This window comes from Procambarus clarkii, chromosome 6, assembly GCF_040958095.1.
Source record: "Procambarus clarkii isolate CNS0578487 chromosome 6, FALCON_Pclarkii_2.0, whole genome shotgun sequence".
NCBI lineage: Eukaryota > Metazoa > Arthropoda > Malacostraca > Decapoda > Cambaridae > Procambarus > Procambarus clarkii.
This window is the reverse complement of record NC_091155.1, coordinates 41,424,590-41,452,137: the sequence shown is the minus strand read 5'-3', so window position 1 is coordinate 41,452,137 and position 27,548 is coordinate 41,424,590.

Genomic DNA, 27,548 nt, shown 5'->3' with positions numbered 1-27,548 from the left:
TTGTGACCACAGCATCGCCAAAAAATGTCAAAATAAATATATAACTGCTATTATTTAGCGATAACAATATTACAGAGGTCCCCTGACTGACAAAAATGACCAGGATTGTGATAATAGCAGCATTGTTGTGATAATTAGTGCTGTGGGAGGAGTGATGCTGAGGAACGGAGGGAGATAGCATCGTTTATGGACTGTGGCTACCTGTTATTGTCTGCATTCACCATACCAGCTCAGTGGTTCTCTATGGTGAACACAAATATAGATGCTTCTATATAATGTGTTTATTAGTATAATAACAGCAAAAGGATTAAGTTGGGAGGAGCCATTTGGGTGACGGCGGTGAAGTCGTCTGCATGATTTGTCTGGCTGTGTAGAGGGAGGCCACTATGCTCTTTGGGCACAAGCTTAGGTGTACAGTTATGGTGCATACAATATGTAGATACTTATATATAATATGTGTATATAGTGTAATAACACTGCAAACAGTATTGTTGGGGGAAAAGGTTTAGTGCGTGTGACCTTGAATGAGTGAGGGAGCCGCCAGCTGTGTATAGCGACGACTCTGTGCCTGAACTAACTATATCAGCTTAGCTGTACAGTTGTGGTGAACAAAATATATACAGACGTTATATATAACGTCTGTATATAGTGTAATAACACCACAAATGGTATTGTTGGGGGAGAAAGTTTAGTGCGTGTGTTGAGGGAGTGGCAGCAAGTGGCTGGCTGGTGTGTGGCGGTAACTCTTCGTTGCTTTTCAACTCTCAATACCAACTTAGTGGTTCGTTATGGTGACCAAAACATCCAGATACTTATATATTACCTGTGTATAGAGTATAATACAGGTAGCAGCAAAACTATTTGTTTATTGTTTTATGAACATAATAATTGAATCACTAATATGCACATCATACTTTTGAGTATAGCGATTATTCAGCACTTTAATTATATAAATATATTACAACACACTATTGAATAATATTACTGCAAAAAAACTAAGAAAAAATCAATCAGAGACATTGAAACAATTAGGTAATATCTTTGTGGCAACTCCCACCTGTTAGCACGGGTGACGCTGACCGGGTCTGACGACCGCTCTGTCAAAGCCCACTTTTTGCCAGACTTCCTCGGTTAATTGCGCCCAAAATATGTCACCTACGATTTTTTTTTTTTTCCGTGCTCAGGGGACACAAATTAATATGTTTAGAAGACGAAAAAAAAAATTTAATTTTTTTTTTCTTGCGCACAGGGGTGTAAATGTCCCCAGGGCCCCTGAGCAGTGTAAGGGTTAAAGTGTGTCCTGAGGAGATGTACAGGGCCATGTTGCAGAGGCTAGAGTCTAGCCTCAAGTGCTACTTTGAGTTAAACAATGCCGTCATTCTGGAAGATGGTGCATTGTTTGAGCCGATGACAAGAGAGCAGTTCCTAGAGGCAGTGGAACCTGCTCTCCGTGCAAAACTCAAAGAAAACGAGATAGTCTCTAATGAGGCTATGGCTGAACACTCCGACAAGTGGGCAGAGACTCGCAAACCTAGGCAGGGAGGTTCATCAGAGAACAGACGTATTGCCCAAGCCTCAGGGACTGGGGCTAGGCCTAAGGAGAACAAGTCTAGGGGGAGCCATAAGCCACCCAAGGGTCATGTACCCCTGTTACACTTGCAACCTGCCAGGTCACAAGGCAGCTCAATGCAAGAAGGGCAAGAGTGCAGGATTGGTAGGAACACATGCACAGATTGCTGGTCTAGGTGCCCACAAGAAGTGCACGCTGTTGACACCGAAAGGTATAGTTAATGGAAAATGGACCAAGGTCTTTCGGGACAGAGGAGCCACCACTCATATGGTCCGAGAAAGCCTATCAAGCCTGGGAACGAGACAGGCAGGACTATCCATGTAAGCTACCCTGATAGTACCCAGAAAGACATGATATAGGTATTCCCGATTGTTGACACGACCTATATAAAGGGTAAAATACGAGCTGTACGATGCAAGGAAGCAATGTCGGTCCTGTGGAAAAGACACGTAGAAAACGGGACCCCCACATTAGCTGGAGGTGACATCACCCGCCAGCCAGCTGGTAGTCAAGTCAAGGCCGCCGCTACCCAGCCAAAGGAACAGAGGCAGCAGGGTGAAGGAAGCAGAGACCTTCAAGACGAAATCGGGAAGGGACGGGACTAGTTCCCCACCCAGTACACACTGCATTTATTGCAGGGGTGTCCGTCATCAGTGATGACAGTGAGGTGGGTCAGCCACAGTTGTATAATCGCAAGCAGAAGGAAACATACAAGGATGTAAAGATTAGCGAACGGCTGACCCCAGAGCAGAGTACGCAGGCCAGACAGTTGACTAGTTCAGAGTTCAGTGGCGTGCTCTCAGATGTTACCAAGGTAGCTGATGTTGAAGGCTACCGGGTACCGTTAATGGAAAGGCAGGTGGTATGCACAAAACCTTATCCAGTTCCCCAGGTCAGGGCTGAACTGAAGGATATGAAAAGAGGTGTGATTGAAAAATCTACTTTCCCCTACTCCAGTCCCATGGTCATTGTGAAGAAACCTGAAGGGGAAGTAAGGATTTGTCTATTTCAGGAAATTGAACTTGGTCATAGTTTGATACAGAACCAATGTTCAACCAAGATGAGATTTTCGCTCTGCTGGCACCAAGCAATTATTTCTCGAAGCTGGATCTGACGAAAGGATTCTGGCAGATCCCACTGCATCAAGACAGCAAGAGATGCACAGCTTTCATGACCAGTGAAGGTCATGGGGGACATCAAAGTGGTGGAAACATTTGTGGATGATGTACTTATCCAGTCTGCCACTTGGGAGGAGCATCTGCAACTGCTGAGACAGGTGTTCTCCCGGCTGCAAGGAGTTGGCATGGTCGCCAAACTTACCAAGTGTGAGGTGGGATGCGCAGAGGTCAAGTACCTTGGGCATGTGATCGGTGGGGGTTGTTCCAGGCCCCTACCTGACAAGATACAGAAGATACAGGATGCCGTTCTACCCACCACCAAGACACAAATGAGGTCATTCCTTGGTCTGGTGGGTTACTACAGGAAGCTTATTCCAGACTTCGCCTCTGTAGCAAATCCCTTGACAGAGTTGACAAAGAAGGCTGCCCCTACTAAGGTCAACTGGATGGGTGAGGAAGCTGCTGCTTTCGCTTGCTTGAAAAAGATGAGGGTCGAGCAGCCTATCTTGAGGCTACCCAACGAAGATAAGGAATATATCCTCAGGACTGATGCTTTCAACACAGGACTAGGAGCTGTACTCCTGTAGGAGCATGAAGGCATGGTGTGGCCTGTTGCCGCCTACAGTCGGAAGTTGTGACGTAGAGCATCGGTACTCGATGGTTGAGCGAGAACTGTTGGCAGCTGTGGTAGGCTAAGAACATTAAAAAGTTCTATAAGTATGTGTATGGAAGGCATTTCGCCTTCCAAGTAGACCATCAGCCTCTTAGCAACTTGAGTACGTTGAAGAACGCTAATCCTCAGATGACGTGGTGGGCTCTATTCTTACAGCAGTTCAAGTTCAGGGTCGAGTACATCAAAGAGGCCGATAATGAGAGATCTGGCCGAGATATGTGAGATGCAGAGATCTCGCATCCTAATCCTCTGCACAGAGCAAATGAGCTTGTTGGTGCTTGGGCCACGACTTCCAGCTTTGACAGTCTTCCTCTTCCCACACAGAATGAATTAAATAATAGATATGCTGATAGAGCAAGGATCCTTGACTTTATGCTTCATCAAGAGGATGACTGTGACATGCTTTTTACTGAATATGAATGAGACTGCTCTACATAAAGGCAAAGCTACATCACCTGGGGAGAATGGAGTTACTTAAGTCATACTGCATATCCTTCTGCTAGTTCCAGGGAATCCCTTGCTTGAATTGTATAATATGAGCTATGTAACTGGGGAGCTTCCAAAGTCATGGACCAACAATCTTATTATTCCCATTCCTAAACCAAACCAGCAGAGTGCTTTTCGCCCAATCTCTGTCACTAGTTGTCTCCAAGTGTCTTGAGAGAATGGTTCTCAACCGTCTCCTTTACAGAATTAGTAACATGTTGTCCCCCCAGATATATGGCTTTATACATGGAAAGTGTACATCACTGTATTACCACATTCCTCACCCTGCATACTGATAGGTCATATACCACTTCCCTAGATCTTAAGTCAGCCTGTGACATTGCTAACCCACACATCACCCACACATCATTCTGAGCAAACTTGCTAAAATGAATGTTGGAGGATGGCTTCTACGGTGGATAAGAGGCCATCTATCCAACCGGAAGTCATCTGTACTGTTCCAAGGGCATAGGAATGTAACGAGAGATTTTGAACTTTGCACTCCACAGGGAGGTGTCCTCAGTCCTACTCTGTTCAATGTGTTAATCAATGCACTTTTAAACTCGGTAACTAGGAGACCCAGCGAACACATCATTAGCTATGCGGATGATATACTGATCCACGCCAATGGGTATACCAACACCCAAAATGTTCTGAACTCTGTATTGCACACATGTCAGGAACTAGGCTTGGTCATCTCAGTAGAGAAAACAAAGATCCTGAACCGACGCCCACCCAGACAAGGTAGGGCCGTTCGTAAAACGCAGTTGCATGATGGCTCTGCTCGACTATGTAACCAGATACAAATTCCTTGGTCTTGAAGTTCCACTGTACTGCAATGTTGTAGCCAGACTGGGTCGCCAATGTAGAGAGAGGCTCCGTGCTCTCAAGGCTGTGGCAGGCTACCATCCATGCTATAGTGCAAATGTGAGAATTGCCAAAATGATGTATCTCTCATATATTAGGTCTCTGATTATGCTGCACCCATGCCTGCTCTAGTGCCTGAGAGAATGCTTGGAGGGGATGGAAAAGATGCAAAACGAAGCCATGAGGATTATCCTCGGATGCCCCCGTACAACTAAATTACTAAACATGAGGAAGGAACTGAATATTTCATGTGTAAGTGATCATATCACTGAAATTAATGCTTTAATTGGTATCAAGACGCTTAGGCTAACCCACCCTAACCCCTGCACTGAAGCCCTCCAAGCCGTCTTCCTTGAAGATCAGAATCCCTCCAAATAGATTACCGAAACTGCCAATGTGTTCAGAATGTACAACTTTCATCACCCCTACCAAGAGAGACAACACTACTACTTTCCTACCCCATGGGAGATTGCTCCTTTCCAAATTACTGTCCCCCTTTCCCACCCAAAAAGCTGATTAAAGAACAAGCCTTGCTTCAACAAGAAGCAAAGTACAATGCCTTAAGCCAAATTAATGCTTTAGTCAGAGAGCGCTGCCTTTCCCAGATTATTTACACTGATGGATCCTTGCATCAGTCCCATGGTGCAGCTGGAAGTGCAGTTGTTGTGACAGGGAGAGATGGTTCCTTCTCCCAAGAGTGTGGAGCACGTCTGTAAGTAACTGAGCCTCCACTCAAACAGAATTGGTTGCCATAATCCTTGCACTCTAGTGCGCATATGAATCCAAAGATGACATGCTAATTGTAAGTGACTCCTTGTCATCCTTCCCAAAGGCATAACTGTGACATGCTTATCTCTGAAGCTAGACACAGATATAATGAAATAATCAATGATGGAGTCAGAGTTTGTCTCCTGTGGATTCCTTCCCATATTGGTCTCCGAATGCATGATAGAACTGATGAGTTGGCCAAGACTTTTGCTCGTAAAGAGGGAATTGATTACCAACTTGGACTGCCTTTGAGCAGCAATATCCCAGGAACATCAACTAAATTTCAGAGACTTGAGGCAAAGTGAAATTCACACCAGTTACTCCATCTATCATCATTCTATTATGCAGAAAGAACCGCACATCTATGGGTCATCCAATAATGTTAGCAGACTTCTAGATGTTACCACTGCTAGGCTTAGGCTCGGCCACAAGTACTTCTGGGAATTTGTAACATCTGCTGATGTAGATTTGACTAAATGTAAACTGTCAGCAGAACTATTCTCATACTTTGCCTCATTATATAATGTAATGTGAAAAAATCGTGGAATTTAGAGATAACACAAATAGTGTCCAAGAAATGTGTAAGTACTTCATTCATAATGATGTGCTGCCCGAAATCTTAGCGAAGTATCCAAAATTTGCTTACTGTAGGTAATACATGCACATGACTGTAAAGCTGCCGCCCAGTTGGGTGGGTGTGAAGCACATGACTGTAAAGCTGCTGCCCAGTTGGGTGGGTGTGGAGCACATGACTGTAAAGCTGCCGCCCAGTTGGGTGGGTGTGTCGCACATGACTGTAATGCTGCTGCCCAGTTGGGTGGGTGTGGAGCACATGACTGTAAAGCTGCCGCCCAGTTGGGTGGGTGTGGAGCACATGACTGTAAAGCTGCCGCCCAGTTGGGTGGGTGTGGAGCACATGACTGTAAAGCTGCTGCCCAGTTGGGTGGGTGTGAAGCACATGACTGTAAAGCTGCCGCCCAGTTGGGTGGGTGTGGAGCACATGACTGTAAAGCTGCCGCCCAGTTGGGTGGGTGTGCAGCAAGACTAGTAACTGTGTGACTCACCATAGATGTAAAGTCCCTTGTATAGTGACTGTTGTGAGCCTCTTGTTGATCACTTGTGACAAACGATTATTGATGTGTGTATTTATGTGGATGATTAAATATATATATATATATATATATGCAAACAAGCCTGAATGGTCCCCAGGACTATATACAACTGAAAACTCACCCCAGAAGTGACTCGAACCCATACTGCCAGGAGCAACACAACTGGGGCGTGAGTTTTCAGTTGTATATAGTCCTGGGGACCATTCAGGCTTGTTTGCACACACACATATATATATATATATATATATATATTTCTCAAATTCACATTCTCAAACATGTATGTTTGAGAATGTGTACATGTATATATAACATTAATAATTTTGTAACAAGCGTCAAAAATTGTCATTTGCTAAGCTTAACGAACTAGAGGGTTCAGTTCCTGAACCAATTATGTGCCTCTGTAATCCTTTACACCACCGCCCACGGGATGGGTATGGGGTGCATAATAAAGAAATTGAATTGAATTGAAGTCTTTAATACACTATCATATCATATTGTATAATACAAATTAGATAAATATATGCAATATTAACACCAAATCGTCAGCTGCTATTTCCAAAACACTTATATTATACACCATTTAATTAAACAGCTCATTCACTTCGTGGGCATTTACGCTGATATGGTTTTTTGGAAAATCCCAATTTTTTCGGATTGAAAATATTCTGTCTTTGGCACATATTTTAGTATTTCCAATATAAGGTTTTCTTGATATGAAGCCCCATTAGTAATCTCTTTTCAGCTTTAGTTTTTTGGTCCCAAAGTTCCTTAGAAACAATGTACTTATTTAAATTTGGTTATATTATATAATTTCCTTCTCCGTGTAATGCTCTCCCCAGATCTAGCATTTGGAGTGTTGAAACATTGCAAACTTTGTCAATTAATTCTGGCAGTTTTGGGGGTTTCCAATCAATAATCAGTTTAAGGATGTAGTTTAGTGACTCACAATTGTTATTAGTCCGTAACTTATCCATTTTGGCTTTTGCGTGAGGTGTACACACACACACAATTCCATAGAGAAGATTTCAAATGGCTATCAAAATAATCTTTGAACTTTGGGTATTTGTAAAAGTAACATATGAGATTGTTGATTTCCCTTTCAAACTAATCCTCACAAACACTTTTTACTAGTCCAGTTTTACAAAACATTTTCTTTTGGATACAAATCCTCTCCGTGTTTGTACAACCAATATTATCAGTTAAATAGTGTCGAACATTTTCCTTCAGGTGGTTACTACACAATAACAATGTTGTCTTCGGAAAACAACACACAAGTGCCTTTCTTAAAGCGATTTCCTGATCACTACCAATCATTACGTTATTAATACAGTCTGCTAGCTCCACACAAGCAGAACTAGCAGCATTACAACTAGCTATCAGTACATTAAAAAACAATGGAGGAGGAATAATATTTTGGAATTCAAAGTCTGCTCTTCAAGCAATCGAAAACTTCTCCTGGAAGATCGATAGTAAGAACTTCATACTACCAATTATAAATGACCTAATCGCTGCACAGAGCAAAGGGTCTCGAATCTCCTTTGTACTGATACCATCACACACAAATATAACCCATCATAATGAGACAGACATTGCAGCCAAGTTAGCATGTAACAAAAATGAAGTTGAATTAGATCAAGGTATTCCCATCTCTTCTGTCAAAACTGTATTGTTCCAAACACTCAGGTCTGATAGGAAAGAAATTACTGACTCCCAACGACCTGAAAGCACTAGTATAAAAAGCTATGATTTGTTCAGATCTGAAACCTATATCTTTGGGCAGCACAAAACATCCATCAGACTGTGCTACACAATGGTTCCCAGGATCAGGTTAGGTTACCGTTACTTGCGGCAGGTGGCTACAGGTGACGGATCTCCCAATCCTGAGTACTCCAGGTGCAAACTCTGAGCAGGAGCTGCGGCATAATCCCCCACACTACATCACCGAATGCCCAGTTATTAGACCTTTCAGACCAGTTGGCATGAGGTACCTGGAGCTTTGTAATTACTTTATTCACTCTCGTGTTCTTTAAGATATGCTCATAGTGCACCCAAAATTTGCCAGTCCAGGCTACTGAATATATGGCCCTGTATGACTAACCATCCTGTGAGATGGGGACATTTAGTATCACTGCTACCTTATTCACTCTTGTGTTGATGATATCCTCATAATGCACCCAGAGTCTGCCAGTGCAGACTACTGATCACATGCCTCTGACTAACCACATCCTGTGTGATGGAGATTTTTTAGCATCACGTAGCTAGCTTTTTGACACACTGTACGCCCCTTCATATAGTCTAGGGTAGCTAAATGTACCTATGTATTAATAATAATAAAATAGAGCTTGCCTCTTAGGTGGGAGAAAAATGATAAGTAAGTCTCGTATTCACCATCCCAGTGTAAATACATGGGCCCGAGGAATATAGGGTTGCTTGATGTTTCTTTGTTATTACAGTAGTATTCTTGTTCACAATTGTTGTTAAATAACAAGGGCCAAGATTGAAAGTCCTGTCAACACCGATGATATTAGGGCTTTCCTTTCCTTCAGCACACAAATGTTGTTTGAAATCTTCAAATTGTTCCTTGGAATACATTATCACACAGGGGACTTTTTATGGGAACAGGGACTTATGAATCATCTCCTGTACTGGAGTGCAAAAAGATACGTTAATTCAGAGACAATTCTTTAACAAACGTTCAAGAAATTTGTAAATGATTTGTTCAAACCGAACTCTGCAAGAAATGCCGCAGTTTCAGATGATTGCTATATTGAGTGGACTTTTTAAATCTGTTATTTTCATTACTATTCAGTGCGTTTGGGTTGGGGTCTGAACAGATAAAGGTAGTATCGTCAGCACTTATCTTTACACTTACTGAAAGTATCTAAGTATCAACTGAAGTATCTTCACACACTTGAGTTAAACTTTAGTAGCTATTTTCTGGACCAATCCTTAAGTTTCGGAGGCCAACGAAGATGGAAATCCCATGAAATGGATTTTGTTACCATCACTAATAATGTTGTGTTTTCTCTGTCTAACTTCAGACACGGTCGTGTTATAATTCTGTCTTAGAGAATTAACACTTTAATTAACGAGTGTTAACACTTTCGCGCTCTCGGCGCTCAAAAAAAAAAAATACCCCAGATGCTTTCGGCACTTCGCGCGTCTACGCGGTAAGACCGAAAAAGTGTACACTCTTTTGACTGTTCTGACAATAATTGAAGGCGCACGTATTTAAATTTGGTATCACTGTGTTCGCAATGAAATTGTCTATAAGAGCATACCTATAAAATGCCGCCCAAGCATAAGGAGTATCAACACCAAATAAAAAACTATGCAGATCACTCGCCGAGAGCGCCAAACAGCAACAAAATGTTTCCACTCTCTTAATGGTTGCGAAGCCTACAGTTGTCCTACATCGCTAATTTTGGTATCATTGGAATCGCAATAAAATTCTCTACACGGACATATGCATATGGATGTTTAATATAGGTAATTGCCCACCCGCAAGAGTGTGTGAAGTGGAGAGTAGTTAGCCGCGAGCGCACTGGCGAAAACACAATCATGCTTGGAAAGTTTATACATTTATACGTTTCCTGACCCTACTTTTCTATGTACGTATTTCTTTTTTATACCAATGTGTTCGCAATAAAATTTTCTATAAGATGAACTGTATAACATTTGTACAAAGCATGTGTAAGAGAAGCGCCAAATATAGAACCACGTCGCTCAGTATGCGTTCGCGGCAGAAACGAACGCATTGTTTTCGTTCGTTTGATGTTTGTCATGTTTATACTTGTTGAAACATTTTATAATTTGTATGACAGTGATCGCAGTAAAATTCCCTACACAGACATATACATAAAACATACAAATATTTCCCACGTGTTGGATATATCAACGGCTAAAGGGAACCCACTGCCACACGCTCGCCACACCCCCAAACATACTTTGTGTATTTTTTTTTTTTACTCATAGAAGTTTGTGATATAATATTCATTCTGGTACCAAAAAAATTCGCAAATAAATTCTCTACAAAACAAAAGTATCCCCATCCATTTCGGTTAAAAAATGGAATTTATAGAAATATTTTTTCGATTGACGAGAAAAGTAGGCAGTTATGCGGAATCGTAAGAAAAACCAGTGACGAGTTATCTCTAATCGAAAGCGCGAAAGTGTTAAGCACAATTAAGGATGATAGAAAATCACTTACAATTAATGCATCAAGTTTGGAGACTTGTACACATTTTAGCGTAAAAAGCAAGGCAAATGGCTATCTCTGATGGGTAGAGGCAACTGCACCCGTGGGGCAGTGTAGGAAACTATCAGTGTATATGATTTGAGAAAGAGAGATGATGCTCTGGACAGAGCATCAGTATGGCATAAGGTATTGGGCATTGCCTCAAGGCTGAAGCATAATAAAGAACCCGAATATTAGGAGAAAAAATTGCCTTAAAAAATGTCCACACGAGACAATTCTATAACCAATGCTCCAACAATGTGTAAATATTTCATTCAAAATGATCTGCTACCAGAAATTTTAAGCCAAATATCCTCAGTTTGCTAACTGTAGGTAGTAACTGAGTGATTGTAACCTATCCACCTCTGCCCACTGGAGGGGGGGGGGGGGTGCAGGACAAACATATCAATTTTGACACTAGCTCTCCACATATGTGTCAGTTACTTAATTTAGAAACTACTTATGGTCGATCTCGAACTCATTGTTGATGTGACGACTTATACTGAATTTTGTAACTAGCTCAAGTAAATAAGTAATTATCAAAAGAAGGCACCAAACCGGGAAGGCTATGTAGCACCATCAAATGTGCAGAATAATCAGAGGGCGCTAAATATCACCAAGGATGCCAATACGGGAACAAAATGCAACTAGGACAATAAGGAGCAGGGCGGCGCTCTATCAAGTGACCATGGGTTAAGCGAGTATGGCCAATACGCAACCTCGCCAGAGCCATTTCCAAACGCCGGTTACGGTGGTAGGAGGACGGCCACGAGGAAACACAACATTTAAGAGTACATAGTTTGTTACCAGTAACAGACGACCAAGAAGCCTGCCAACGGGTAAGGACGGAGGAATGGATAACCGGGTAAAAGTAGGAATATGGAATACCTTTACGAGAGATGGGACAAGAGCGGACAGCTTCCTTGGCGGCAGCATCCGCACGCTCATTTAAAGACACACCAATATGGCTGGGAACCCAACAAAACTCAACCGACTTAAATTTACTGTGAACAAGAAACAGCCAATGCTGGATCTCGACAACTACTGGATGAACCGGATTAAAGGACCCGAGAGCCATGAGGGCACTACGAGAGTCAACAACAACTACAAAGGAAGACTGACAACGAGAAAGCAGGAGACGAAGAGCATAGAGAATAGCATAAAGCTCCGCTGTAAAGATGCTAGTCTCCGGAGGTAAGCGACACATATAAGTGCGATCAGGAAAAACAACATAGCCAACACCATCCGCAGACTTAGACCCATCGGTGAAGACAGAAACGGAGCGGGAGTGAGAAGAAAAGTGCTCGAGGAAAAGGCGTTTTAGAACCGTAGGAGGGGTAAAAGCTTTAGTGATACGGGTCAAGGATGTACAAAACCGCGGAAGAGGGACTCTCCACGGGGGCAAAGAAGGAACAACACGAGGAGAAACATCAGAAATACGAACGGAAAGAGAATCCTGGAGGCGAGATAAGAGGGAGAAAGAGGGAGGTGGTGAAGAGGAACAGGAACCGCAGGAGGGGTAAAAGTTAAAGCACGACAGAGGCGAGAGGAAGGATGTTGCAAGGACCGCGCAAGATAGCGAAGACAGTAGCGATCACGGCGGTCCTGGAGAGACAGGAAGCCAGTGTCAACATACAAGCTAAGGATGCTGAGCTGAGCAAAGATGGAGGGAAGGAAACGGGAGAACAGATCAGAGGTGGGCGGGCGGGGTCCGGAGGAGGAGGAGGAGGAAGAGGAGGAGACAACAGAGAGGAGCAGTCAAGGACAGCAGCCGGAAGAGGGGGAGTAGAAAGAGGGGAGCGCACCCCAGCAAGAGCAGCAACCGAAAGGGAAGCAGGGGCCAAAGAAACCTCCATAGCAGGAACAGGGGGCGCAATCACTGAAACGGGAGAGGAAGGAGCAACAGAGCCAGAAGTAGGAGCTGAGGAAGAAAGCGAGGCCTTCTTACCCGCCGGGGAGGAGGAAGGAGAGGAGCCAGGCTTACGCTTCTGACTTAAAGAGACTGGTGTCCCAGCAACTACGTACCGGGCAACGGATTCCAGTGTCTCAACAGAAGCCGAACGAGAGCACACACGATGGCCATTAGGAGAGCGATGGACATCCGCCCGCACCGAACAAAGCAGCTGGCCCAGATGGCGTTTCACCATGGGTTCTGAGAGAATGTGCATCTGAGCTCAGCATTCCACTTCACCTGATCTTTCAGGCATCCCTGTGTACAGGAATCGTAGCAGACGGGTGGAAACAGGCTAACATAGTTCCAATCTACAAAAGTGGCAGCAGGGAAGACCCCCTCAATTATAGACCTGTATCATTGACAAGTGTAATAGTGAAAGTATTGGAAAAACTAATCAAAACTAAATGGGTAGAACACCTAGAGAGAAATGATATAATATCAGACAGACAGTATGGTTTTCGATCTGGAAGATCCTGTGTATCGAATTTACTCAGTTTCTATGATCGAGCCACAGAGATATTACAGGAAAGAGATGGTTGGGTTGACTGCATCTATCTGGACCTAAAAAAGGCTTTCGACAGAGTTCCACATAAGAGGTTGTTCTGGAAACTGGAAAATATTGGAGGGGTGACAGGTAAGCTTCTATCATGGATGAAAAATTTTCTGACTGATAGAAAAATGAGGGCAGTAATCAGAGGCAATGTATCAGAATGGAGAAATGTCACAAGTGGAGTACCACAGGGTTCAGTTCTTGCACCAGTGATGTTTATTGTGTACATAAATGATCTACCAGTTGGTATACAGAATTATATGAACATGTTTGCTGATGATGCTAAGATAATAGGAAGGATAAGAAATTTAGATGACTGTCATGCCCTTCAAGAAGACCTGGACAAAATAAGTATATGGAGCACCACTTGGCAAATGGAATTTAATGTTAATAAATGTCATGTTATGGAATGTGGAATAGGAGAACATAGACCCCACACAACCTATATATTATGTGAGAAATCTTTAAAGAATTCTGATAAAGAAAGAGATCTAGGAGTGGTTCTAGATAGAAAACTATCACCTGAGGACCACATAAAGAATATTGTGCAAGGAGCCTATGCTATGCTTTCTAACTTCAGAATTGCATTTAAATACATGGATGGCGATATACTAAAGAAATTGTTCATGACTTTTGTTAGGCCAAAGCTAGAATATGCAGCTGTTGTGTGGTGCCCATATCTTAAGAAGCACATCAACAAACTGGAAAAGGTGCAAAGACATGCTACTAAGTGGCTCCCAGAACTGAAGGGCAAGAGCTACGAGGAGAGGTTAGAAGCATTAAATATGCCAAAACTAGAAGACAGAAGAAAAAGAGGTGATATGATCACTACATACAAAATAGTTACAGGAATTGATAAAATCGACAGGGAAGACTTCCTGAGACCTGGAATTTCAAGAACAAGAGGTCATAGATTTAAACTAGCTAAACACAGATGCCGAAGAAATATAAGAAAATTCACCTTCGCAAATAGAGTGGTAGACGGTTGGAACAAGTTAAGTGAGAAGGTGGTGGAGGCCAAGACCGTCAGTAGTTTCAAAGCGTTATATGACAAAGAGTGCTGGGAAGACGGGACACCACGAGCGTAGCTCTCATCCTGTAACTACACTTAGGTAATTACAGGCGGTGGGGAGCGCCGATAGATGGAGGAAGAGGATGGGATGGAAGATCGGAGGGGGACGAGGAAGAAGACACAGGAGACATGACAGACCGGGTTGAAAGAAGGGGGAACCCCAGACAGAGGACAGAGGAGGGGGCAGTGGGCGTATCAGGGTCCAAGGCCCGGAAACGGTTATGAGTCTGAGGAAGGGGGGAAGGATGAGGAAATGAAGAGCGCAACACGCGAGCATAAGAGATGTTAGTATAAGGCGGGAGCCGGCGAACCTGGCGCCTCGCCTCAGGAAAAGATAAACGCTCCCGGTGCTTCAGGGTGAGGACGGCTGCCTCAAGCTTGTAATGGACACACGCACGGGAGAAGGTAGGATGGGCCTCACCGCAGTTGAGGCAGCGAGCTTGGGGGGAAGTGCACTCCGACTAGCGCATACACTGAACTACCTATACTTAAACTACCAGCCCCTCACGACGCTAGAATCGCCTACTCTATGCAAATCGCACTACATAGGATTACCGTCGACTATCCCGTGGGCCCCGGCTGCACTCTCACCACACAGCATAACCAAACGGACAGGCGCGTGAGGCTTCAATAATCGTCAAGAAATTATTGAAACACCGCTGCTACCATTGTGATAACCCATTGTACCATTGTATTAACCCTGTTATCTTGTGATCGTAATCGTTCGCTATCCCTGTTGTAAATCTCTCTTTCTCTTCACTCAATACCCCAGCTCAACACTGTTACCGTCCAGTATGACCCCTCACTGGACTGCCATGTATATAAGAAGAATATTAAATGAGGAAGATACGTCAAGGACAAGGGTTATTAATTAAAAAAAAAAAATAACAAAACTCATTAAACTGCCACCACCTTCCCGACTAACCATACCTGACTGTGTCGATCACCGATCCCCCAGGAAGGCAAGGAGTCAGTAATCATGGGACTCCCAGGGTAGTACCAAAAGGTTTAGCAGGGTGAAGCTTACCCCCAGTAAAATTCCTGAAGTGTTGGATCGTTTATCAGATGTGGAGGCAGATGCTGAAGGGGAAGAACGTGAAAGTGATTTTAGTAGTGATAATGAGGGGACAGCCACGTCTGATGAGTTTGATGAATCTTCAAGTGAGGAGAGTAGCGAGGGGAGTGAGGATGAGGCGGCGGATCAGGGCCGCCCCAAGCCACCCATAAGGAGGAGTGCAGGACGTCTTCAACAGCCTAATCCCGATGATGCATGGTCTAGTGACAATACACCACCAATTGTAGATAGTTTCACTGCCACACCAGGCCTAACTGTCCCAGTGCCAATCACTACCCCTGCAATTTATACAATTATTCCTGACCTGTGCCCTCATTGAATATATCACAGTGGAAACGAACAGGTATGCCAGACAATTTATTCAGAATGCTTCCAGGCGCACCATGAGGTTGTGGAAAGAGGTATCTGTGAAGGAAATGGCCAGGTATTTGGGTTTGTCAATGTTGATGGGTATTGCACGACTCCCGACAATGAGAATGTACTGGCAAACAAGCCAGTTGTGGCATAGGACCTTCAATATTTTCATGACTGAAAACAATACCAACATATCAGCCAGTTTCTTCGAAGTTATAACCAGCTTGCAATTCCCCCAAACAACAAGAACCGCATGATAAAACTGAGCACAATCATTACTTATTTTACCAACAAATTTGGCACATACTACGTTCCCAATTAATCACTGTTTGGATGAAGGTACAATGTCCTGGCGTGGTCGTTTATCCTTCAAGGTTTACAACCCAAATAAACCTGATAAGTATGGGATAAAGTTGTACATGCTTGCTGAGGCAGGGACTGGCTATATTATTGATATTGAGGTGTATGTCGGAGTTGGTAAGACAACAGTGGAGACAGTGATGGGCCTTATGCGACCCTTATTGAACAAGGGTTATCATCTTTATATGGACAATTACTATAACTCTGTCCATCTCACAGAATTGCTAAGGGAACATGGTGTATACACTTGTGGAACACTCAGATTGCAGCGTGGCACCCCAAAAGTTCTGCAACAACTTGCAAAAGGTAAATTCCCTGTTGATCAAACAATTTTCAGGCGCAAGGACAACACTTTTATTATCCTATGGAAAGACAAGAGAGTGGTGTCATTGATCATAAACTGCCATAATGCTGACACACAAGAAGTACAAAGAAGGAAGAGAGAGGAAATGTGACGGTTCAGCATCACTAAAGATTGTAACTGTGAACAAACCCACTGCCATTTGCGACTACAACACCAACATGAAAGGTGTTGATCACTTCGACCAAATGGTCAAATATTACAGGTTCACCAGGAAATCACATAAGTGGACAAAGAAGATCACATTTTATTTCCTTCAGATGGCTATACACAATGCCTGTGTGTTGTACAAGATGTACACAAATGATGCCAAGAAATTGACCCTACTCCAGTTTCACGAGGTAGCAATATGGGCCCTGTTGAGGTGGGACCTGGATGAGTGGCCTGCCACTGAAAGCCCTCTCCCACATGCTGAGGATTACCAAGGTCCTTCTGATTTGGCAACACCGGGACCATCTGGAGTGAGGCGTCCTTTATTTCCTCCTGCACGCCAAGCACACTACTCATCCTCATCCGACACAACCTGAAACGGAAACGCCTGCACCTGAACCTAGCCCTCCCCCTGTGAAAAAACCCACGTATTGTTGATCCAGAGGATAAGCTGAACAAGAAGTTGACCCATGCTATAGTGAGAATTGCAAAACGTAAACGGTGTCATGTTTGCATCAAGTCAGGGATAAGGAAAGACCATGTATCAGTGCAAGACATGTGGAGTTGCTCTATGTGCCACACCTGCCACACCTATGTGCCTTAGCTGCCCACACTTTCACGTGAAAGGCACGGAACGCTACATAAAGAGTGGCAAGCAGGATAATGAATTTGGAGGAAACTCTATAAATTTTTTATACCAGACCGGCAGAGAATTCAAAAGGAGCAGCATGGAGAGTGTATGGAACTGGATGCCAGATCCACTTGCATTCCAGAATTACAGATACAATTACCCACCGAAAGGGAACTACAACTACGACAGAAAACTGCCCTACAACAATCAGTACTGGTCAGAACAAACTCATTATGTCCACGATTAATGGACTTGCCGAAAAAGTCTCCCATTCAAACTATCACTAATAGAGTAACCTCATTCATCTTTGCCAACATACAAGGACTGAAAACAAGAACAAACAACAAAGTACAGTTCATAAATGGCCTCCTCACGGAGTCAAATGCAGTATTTGGAGCTTTCACAGAAACCCATGCAGGGGAATTGTTGGACAGTGAGATCTGGATTCCAGGATATAACCTATACAGGTGTGATAGGAAAATTAGGTCACATGGAGGAGTGGGTCTGTATAATAGGGAAGACCTTGTATGCTCGGAGCTCCTAAACGTTACAAATGAGGTGGTAGAGGTACTGGGATTAAAAATAGAGAAAATAAATTTAGTGATTATACTAATATACAAACCGCCAGATGCAACGGCTGAGGAATTCACAGAACAGATAAGCAAAATAGAGAATAGCCTTGATAATTTGGAGAACCCGATACCTGATATTATCTTCCTAGGTGACTTCAACTTGCCTAGTCTCAGGTGGAAAATAGCAAACAATAATATTATACCAGGAAATCTATCAGGACCTAACCAACCACAGATTAGAGAACTACTTAGATTCTGTGACAAATTTTCACTCAATCAGCAGATATCGGAGCCAACGAGAAATTAAAATATTCTAGATCTGGTCTTTACGAACAATGAAGACATTATCAGAGACATTACGATATCAGATACCACATACTCAGATCACAAACTCATTGAAGTGCAAACGACCATCAATACTCAGAATAGACCTAAAACGTTGATAAAGCGAGAGGGGCTATTCAGTAAATTCAATTTTAATAATAAAAGGATAGACTGGGAGATAATAAACAGGGAACTTACAAACATTCCATGGGGAACTGTTCTAAATAATACAAGTCCTACAGAAGGAATAGAAAAACTGACTTCAGAAGCGTATCAAGTCTGTCTGAAACATGTTCCTTTGAGGAAAGCCAGAAAGAGATCTAACGTAGAAAGAGAACGCAGACGACACTATAAACGCAGGAAAAAAATAACGGAACTGCTTATGCAGACACGAATTTCCCGTCAAAGAAGGAATAATTTAAATAGGGAGATTGAAGAAATCGAGCGGAAATTGAAACACTCATATGAAACTGAAGAAAGGCAGTTAGAACAGAAAGCAATTCAGGAAATAAAGAAAAATCCAAAATATTTCTTCCCATATGCGAAATCAAAAGCAAAAACCACTGCCAGTATTGGACCTATTCGTACAAGTGAAGGTTCATACACGGAGGATGACAAAGAAATTAGTGAAATCCTAAAAAAGCAGTATGAGGACATGTTTAGCACTCCAATAAACAACATGAAGGTGGAAGATCCAGACAATTTCTTTATGCGGGATATTCAAACCCCTGTAAATATAACTGATATAAACACGAGCGCACTAAATTTTGAAAAAGAAATTGAAAACATGCCCATGCACTCGGCCCCAGGTCCAGACTGATGGAATTCAATATTTATAAAGAAATGCAAAGTGCCGGTAGCACAGGCACTCAGTATAGTGTGGAGGAAGAGCTTGGACACGGGGGAGATACCAGATGCACTTAAAGTAGCAGACATAGCCCCTCTACACAAGGGAGGGAGCAAAGCATTGGCAAAAAATTAGACCAGTTGCACTAACATCGCACATCATAAAAGTATTTGAGAGAGTGATTAGGAGTCAGGTCACCAATTTCATGGAGACCAATGACCTTCACAACCCAGGCCAACATGGATTTCGAGCGGGAAGATCGTGCCTCTCACAGCTACTCGAGCACTACGACAAAGTCACTGAGGCATTAGAAGAGAAACAGAATGCTGATGTGATATACACGGACTTCGCAAAGGCTTTCGATAAATGTGACCATGGCGTGATAGCACACAAAATGAAGTCAATGGGAATAACCGGTAAAGTAGGACGCTGGATACTCAGTTTTCTGTCAAACAGGACTCAGCGAGTAACTGTCAACCATATAAAATCTAGTCCAAGTGCAGTGAAAAGCTCTGTACCTCAGGGTACAGTCCTTGCACCGCTGCTTTTCCTTATTCTCATATCAGATATAGACAAAAATACAAGTCACAGCTTCGTATCATCCTTTGCAGATGACACAAAAATCAGTATGAAAATTACCTCGGCTGAGGACATTGAAAAACTTCAAGCTGATATTAATAAAGTTTTCGACTGGGCATCAGAAAATAACATGATGTTTAACAGTGATAAATTCCAGGTACTCAGGTACGGTAAAAATGAGGACCTTAAACATAATACAGAGTACAAAACACAATCAAATGTACCCATAGTAGGAAAACAGCATGTAAAGGATTTGGGAATAATAATGTCTGACGACCTAACGTTTAAGGAGCATAACCAAGCAAATATTGCGACAGCCAGAAAAATGATAGGATGGATTACGAGAACTTTCAAATCCAGGGATCCCATCACAATGGTTGTACTCTTCAAGTCACTTGTGTTGTCCCGTCTTGAGTACTGCTCAGTACTCACTTCCCCCTTCAGAGCAGGAGAGATTGCTGAAATAGAGGGAATACAGAGAACATATACGGCACGCATAGATGCAATAAAGCACCTAAATTATTGGGATCGTCTCAAAGCCCTCCAAATGTGCTCACTAGAAAGAAGACGAGAGATATCAAATACAGTAATATACACCTGGAAGATACTGGAGGGCCAAGTACCAAATCTACACAGTAAAATAACAACGTACTGGAGTGAACGACATGGAAGAAAATGTAGAATAGAACCAATGAAGAGCAGAGGTGCCATAGGCACAATCAGAGAACACTGTATAAACATCAGAGGTCCGCGGTTGTTCAACGTCCTCCCAGCAAGCATAAGAAATATTGCCGGAACAACCGTGGACATTTTCAAGAGGAAACTAGATTTATTCCTCCAAGGAGTGCCGGACCAACCGGGCTGTGGTGGGTATGTAGGCCTGCGGGCCGCTCCAAGCAACAGCCTGGTGGACCAAACTCTCACAAGTCGAGCCTGGCCTCGGGCCGGGCTTGGGGAGTAGAAGAACTCCCAGAACCCCATCAACCAGGTAACCAGGTACACCATGCTACACAAAATACCACCGCAAGAGGGTATTTTGGGGGGCGAAAAAATAGCGCCTCTGCAACCATCCACTCCACCTAACGTAACATCTGTTGAGCAACTTCAGGGACATTTTCCTGAAGCAGGTGGAGTGGATAACCAAATGCTCAACTTATTGACCTTCCATCATCACATCGTGGGTAAGTACACACACTTTGTATAACTCATTGTGAAGTTATTACTTCTTCCTACTTTGCTGTGGGTAGCTCTATATATATTCCGATTCTTAGTGCTCAGATTGGAGTGTCTACATAGTGCATCTTATTGCGAGTATTTTGATACCAAAATGAACAATGTAGCACAAAAACTTCCATTGGAAAAATATTTGTTTGGCGGGTGTATTGGGTGTAGCGGGGTGGAAATGGCGGGTGAGGCATCAACGTGATTGGGGGTGTTTGGGGGTGAGGCGCACCCGTGTAACCCACTTTTATGGATATGTTTGTGTAGGCAATTTTATTGCGATCACCGTGATACCAAACAAAACCATATGCAACAAGTTTTGACTTGATAAACACAGTAGAAACATATGGGGAGAGTTTAGCCGAGTCTAGCGTGAGCGCGAAACAAAGGACGCAGTTATTTGGTTGGTGGTGGTGTAATGTTAGTTTTGGTGAAATGTTATGCCTATGTTCTTATAGAACATTTCATTAGCTACACAGTGATACCAAAATAAAACACGTACATCGAAAATGAGGGTCACAAACATGATTAGAGTATAAACTTTTCAGTTGTGGTTGAGCGCATGTGCAGCTGGGCGCGCTGGAGCGGGTAACCCTAAGCCAACTTCCCACATTCCTGCGGGTGGGGCGACACCATTATTTATTGTTTACATTCATATGTCCGTGTAGGGAATTTTATTGCGGTCAGAATGATACCAAAATAAACCACGAATAACAATTATGGGGTTGGCAAACGTAAAAACATCGTCAACATTGATGCCCGGTTTGACGCTCACGGCTAACGAACGCCACAGTTTCTTATTTGGTGTGGTTCTCATGTTGGATTTGGTGACAATTTATGTATATATTCCTCTAGAGCATTCTCTTGAACACATTGATACCAAATTTAAATACATACATCGAAAATTAAGCTCAGCAGCCCGAAAAGATTATAAACACTTTAGTGCTGACGCGCAGTACGCCCACATGAACGGCTCACTTGGGGGTCAAGGTCAGCCTATTGCCAGGGAGCCCAAAAGTGTTAAAAAGAAAAAAGATTTTTTTCCAGATAATTTATTTCCTGTGCACTGCAGGGGTGTCATATTTGGAGGCAACCCAGTTAAGGGGTCAAAAAGTCCACTGAATTTAGCAATCATCTGAAACTGCGGCATTTCTTGCAGAGTCCGTTTCGAACAAATCATTTACAAATTTCTTGAACGTTTGTTAAAGAATTGTCTCTGAATTAACGTATCTTTTTGCACTCCAGTACAGGAGATGATTCATAAGTCCCTGTTCCCATAAAAAGTCCCCTGTGTGATAATGTATTCCAAGGAACAATTTGAAGATTTCAAACAACATTTGTGTGCTGAAGGAAAGGAAAGCCCTAATATCATCGGTGTTGACAGGACTTTCAATCTTGGCCCTTGTTATTTAACAACAATTGTAAACAAGAATACTACTGTAATAACAAAGAAACATCAAGCAACCCTATATTCCTCGGGCCCATGTATTTACACTGGGATGGTGAATACGAGACTTACTTATCATTTTTCTCCCACCTAAGAGGCAAGCTCTATTTTATTATTATTAATACATTAGGTACATTTAGCTACCCTAGACTATATGAAGGGGCGTACAGTGTGTCAAAAAGCTAGCTACGTGATGCTAAAAAATCCCCATCACACAGGATGTGGTTAGTCATACAGAGGCATGTGATCAGTAGTCTGCACTGGCAGACTCTGGGTGCATTATGAGGATATCATCAACACAAGAGTGAATAAGGTAGCAGTGATACTAAATGTCCCCATCTCACAGGATGGTTAGTAGGCAAGAGCTCTACGCGCTAGCCAAGTAAAGAAGGAGCGTAAAGCCGCACTGAGGCAAATCAGGGTTCTCGAGTGAAGATAGAGGAAGTTTCGCTGTGAGGAGTATGTCGCAGCCTCCCGCCCCACAACACACACTACCTCGCCTCACTCCCTCACACTCCCAGGCAGCCACACCTCCGGCGGCACCTGCCACACCTGCCACACCTCCTGCGGCACCTGCCACACCTCCTGCGGCACCTGCCACACCTCCTGCGGCACCTGCCACTCAAGATCTTAGACCTGCAACTCCAGACGTTCTCCCTCTTGATGTTGTAGGACCCAGCACTGCTCTTGATGTCGTAGGACCCAGCACTGCTCTTGATGTCGTAGGACCCAGCACTGCTCTTGATGTCGTAGGACCCAGCACTGCTCTTGATGTCGTAGGACCCAGCACTGCTCTTGATGTCGTAGGACCCAGCACTGCTCTTGATGTCGTAGGACCCAGCACTGCTCTTGATGTCGTAGGACCCAGCACTGCTCTTGATGTCGTAGGACCCAGCACTGCTCTTGATGTCGTAGGACCCAGCACTGCTCTTGATGTCGTAGGACCCAGCACTGCTCTTGATGTCGTAGGACCCAGCACTGCTCTTGATGTCGTAGGACCCAGCACTGCTCTTGATGTCGTAGGACCCAGCACTGCTCTTGATGTCGTAGGACCCAGCACTGCTCTTGATGTCGTAGGACCCAGCACTGCTCTTGATGTCGTAGGACCCAGCACTGCTCTTGATGTCGTAGGACCCAGCACTGCTCTTGATGTCGTAGGACCCAGCACTGCTCTTGATGTCGTAGGACCCAGCACTGCTCTTGATGTCGTAGGACCCAGCACTGCTCTTGATGTCGTAGGACCCAGCACTGCTCTTGATGTCGTAGGACCCAGCACTGCTCTTGATGTCGTAGGACCCAGCACTGCTCTTGACGTCGTAGGACCCAGCACTGCTCTTGACGTCGTAGGACCCAGCACTGCTCTTGACGTCGTAGGACCCAGCACTGCTCTTGACGTCGTAGGATCCAGCACTGCTCTTGACACCGTAGGACCCAGCACTGCTCTTCACGTCGTAGGACCCAGCACTGCTCTTGATGTCGTAGGACCCAGCACTGCTCTTGATGTCGTAGGACCCAGCACTGCTCTTGATGTCGTAGGACCCAGCACGGCACTTGATGTTGTAGGACCCAGCACTGCTCTTGATGTCGTAGGACCCAGCACTGCTCTTGATGATGTAGGACCCAGCACTGCTCTTGATGTCGTAGGACCCAGCACTGCTCTTGATGATGTAGGACCCAACACTGCTCTTGATGTCGTACGACTCAGCACTGCTCTTGATGTCGTAGGACCCAGCACCTCACGTGATGTTGTGGAAACTCCCAACATTTCCACAAAGCGTAAAGGTACCCAAAGCAGTGCCAGAAAACGAATTAGGTTATATAAACAAGAACAAATTGCCAATGACAGTGCCAATGAAAATGACACTGACAGTGAAAGTGACGTGAAATGCAGAATAACTCCACGTGAGGCAACGATAATGTGGACAGATAGGAAGCTTGAACATTACCTAAATGAAAATTGTGTATGAAAGTATTGCTCAAAAGATCATCTACGTCATACAGTTACGCTTGTGCAACACGATGTGAAACTGGAAAAAACCTGTAATTGTCATATTTCAAATACTGAACAGTTGATGGGAAATCATGAAAATTTAACATCCTTTGTGTACAGCAACATGATAAATGGGCACGGATTTACATATTACAGTAGCACGTGTGCTGTAAATAACATGAAATTCGTGTCATCTTATATATGCCAAGATCCAGAAGAAGACAAGAGATGCTGCTAATGAAAGATGGGTTCATTTGCAAGAAAGTACTTGTCATAACATATTCAATCATTACAGAGAACAGTTCAATAGGCACCCCAGTGGTGGTGTCCTGGACATTGATGTGTCCTATGATGGATCTTGGCATACAAGGGGCCAACATTCACAAATTGGCACTGCCTTTGTTGTTGAAATATTCACAGGGCTAATTGTGGACTACAATACTTTCTGCAAAAACTGCCATAAGTGCCAAATAACCAAGCGTAGAAAACAACAGGAAAAAATAACACAGGCCGAGTTTGACGATGAGATGGCTAAAAATTTACCATATTGTGACAAGAACTACGATGGCACTGCCAAAAATATGGAAGCGGATGCCGCGGTACTGATGTGGGCTCGATCTCAAGACATCAAATTCAGGTATACGACCTTGGTCAGTGATGGTGATTCTTCGGCCTTCAATAAAGTATGTGCAATGAACAATGGTGATGGACCATATGGAGATGTAAAAGTGGAAAAGGCTGAGTGCATAAATCACTTCAGCAAGAGACTTGCAACACAGCTTCGCAACTTTCAGAAAACAGCTGTGGAAATAAAGGAGACAAAAGGGCCAATCAAAAAGACCAGACGAATGTCACTGGTCAAAGGGAAGGGAAAATTAACTGACGGCACCATTCTGAAGTTGGCAGGTTACTTCACAAAAGCCATCAGGGATAACGTCAACTCTGACTGGAAACAAATGAGGGATGCCTGCCTATCTGGACTGTTCCATGCAACGTCCACTGACGAAAAGCCACGGCACATGCACTGCCCTAAAGGAAAAGACTCTTGGTGTTTTTACCAGCAAGACGCTGCAAATGGAAAGACTACACGATCACACGAGATAATGAAAGTATATTTCCAGCTACCCAGTATTCACATGACTGAAGTCATGAAGATATACTACAATCTTGTATCAGAGGACAACATGACCAAGTGTCTGAAGGGGAAGACTCGAATCCAAACGAGTCTACACCACCGAGTTTGGCAACTCGCCTGCAAAGACAAATATGTTAGTCGTGTAATGGTAGACTTCGCCATGGCAGTGACATCCGTCAACTACAACGCTGGCTATATACTGGGATCTCTGACCAACCTCCTTGGTCTACCACAGAGTGACATGCGGGACTGGTACTTCAGTATGAAGGAAAAGAACATGCAGAAACAAACCAGACGCACCACCAAGCCAAGAAAGGCCCCTGAAGAAGCTGACCCTGGCTATGGGGCAGGTACCTACTAGTACCAATGAAGTGACACCTTGAGGAAGTTTGGGACCAAAAAACTAAAGCTGAAAAAAGAGATTACATATAGGGGCTTCATATCAAGAAAACCTTATATTGAAAATACTAAAATATGTGCCAAAGACAAAATATTTTCAATCCCAAAAAATTGGGAACTCCCAAAAAACCATATCAGCATAAGTGCCCACATAGTGAAAGAGCTGTTTAATTAAGTGGTATATAATAAAAGTGTTTTGGAAATAGCAGCTGATGATTTGGTGTTAATATTGCATATATTTATCCAATTTGTATTATACAATATATGATATGATAGTGTATTAAAGACTTCAGTTGGGAAATAATTGGACTTGTAATGTGATTATTCATCCATCTGTATCCTAGTTATTTTATTATGTCAATCTTTATTTATTCTTAAGCTTAATAACATTTAAATGTGCTAAATTTACATTTATATATATGCTCAATAATATTGTCAATTGTTTTTTTTGTTACTGTATTTTTAATTAAATCTTACTTCTAAGTTCCTCCTTATATCCAACTCTATATCTTACAATTTTTGTAGATTATTGAATTTTTAACTTTAATTCTTTATTGTTCACTTAAATATTAAATCCGTTTCAATACTGCCAGTGTCGAATGCAGTAATTGCCAGTGTTCAATAAGTGTTCAAGTAGTTCACTGTTGTTCATGACCTGTCCAGTGGGTCGAGACTGGTCTCATTAGCACCTTTCTTATTGGTGGGAAGAAATTCTTGCGGCAAGAAGGTGTGTTCTCAGAGCTAACTAGCGTAACTAAAATACACTTTTCCCAAATAAATACTTTAATTATAATAATTTTAATATATATAGTACGTTTCCAAATTTCTGATACAAAACATTGTGGTTTATTGTGGTAAGTTCTTACTAATAGCAATCCTGCATCATCTTGAGGTTATCTTGAGATGATTTCGGGGCTTTAGTGTCCCGCGGCCCGATCCTCGACCAGGCCTCCACCCCCAGGAAGCAGCCCGTGACAGCTGACTAACACCCAGGTACCTATTTTACTGCTAGGTAACCGGGGCATAGGGTCAAAGAAACTCTGCCCATTGTTTCTCGCCGGCGCCTGGGATCGAACCCAGGCCCACAGGATCACAAGTCCAGCGTGCTGTCCACTCGGCCGACTGCATCATAATGAACATATGTTCTACTTCTGTTTTGTATGTTAAAATGACAACATTTTTATGTTAATTTCTTTCTGCAAATAATGATGATAAAGTGCAATAAAGGTATGATTGAAACAATAGAAAATTGTTAAATCCTAAATATGTCTCGATTCTTATACTTGAAATATTGTATACGTTGCTGTCTCCATCGTACCAGCAGGTGGTGGTCATTGCCAGGTGACCTGGCTGGCTGGTGGTGTTCACTGCTAGGTAAACTGCTCTTCACCTAGCAGTAAGTAGGTACCCGGGAATTAGTTAACTGCTTGTGGGGATGTATATACTAAGGCACTGTATACAATGATCACAACAAAACAATGTATAATCACATCATTGCATACAACACATTGAGAAAGAATGAAGGTTAGATCCAAAAATTTAGTTTATAATTAATACAAACATTTATTGGGTCTTTCCTTTGCCTTCAAGCGCTACGGAATTATAGTAATTTTTCATTATTATTACTATTAGTTTAATTTTTATCAAGAGAAGGAGTGAGGGGGGGATAGGTTCACATGTCCACATTCCAATGCCC